This window comes from Zeus faber, assembly GCF_960531495.2.
Source record: "Zeus faber genome assembly, chromosome: 14".
Taxonomy (NCBI): Eukaryota; Metazoa; Chordata; class Actinopteri; order Zeiformes; family Zeidae; genus Zeus; species Zeus faber.
The window spans coordinates 19068033-19068940 of NC_137200.1; positions in this window are offsets into that span (position 1 = coordinate 19068033).

Below are 908 nucleotides of genomic sequence, written 5' to 3' on the forward strand. Positions count from 1 at the left end.
AGCGGCTTAAATTGGGGGGGGGGGGGGGAGGTTGGATCCAGCCGGGGAGTGATGGAACCGAGGAGATACGGAGGTAAAGGGAGAGGTCGGGAGGCGATGCTGAAACGCATTGGGTAGGACCGGTGCTTGATGTGGATATAAATATGTTCACATCTTGGCGTTGCCCCGGAATTTGCAATTTAGAAGGGAAGGCGCCCTTCAAGCGCGGCGTAGGACCGGGATCCCCAAAAACGTGCTGCTGAGATTCTGACAACCCTCGCAGACAAACAGGCTGACGACCAAGACCAAGGCCAAGACCAAGTCCAAGGCTTGTGTTGCAGGCACAGATTACCAGAGACACCTAATGTGTATACGTGTGAAAAATAGGGAGAAAGAGAGAAAGAGAGGGAGATCGGGACGACAAGGAAGGGCTGAAAGTCGATGCAGAGAGTCTATTCCATCGCGGGTGTAGCTTCACCAGGCATCCTAGGTCCGTCCCCTCTCCGCTCTGGTGCCATCCACATTGACCTTTGAACCCTCATCCTCGGAACCGTGGCCCCTAACACAGCGAAACAAAGCTTTGCTGTCAAGAAACCCGTCGGGCAGCACATGCCATGGTCTTTGCGGGAATTCGATTTTACCCCGGCGCGTGAAGAGGTCGGATCTAATTTGCCGCCGGTGTTCTGCTGCTTCGCAAAGCGGTGAGGGGAATGTCTGCTTTAACGTGCATTAACAAAGGTTTTATTTTCCGTGGGAAAAATGTCATAATTCAACTCCGTTCAGACTCCATACCATTACAAGTGATATACAGCGGGGCCGTGCACTGTGGGAACAAGTAACCTGGCACCTGGCACCGGGACTACTTTGGTTACTATTGATTGGCCCATTATGGTGATCCTAAGAAGATGCATTCATTGATGGCTATATAT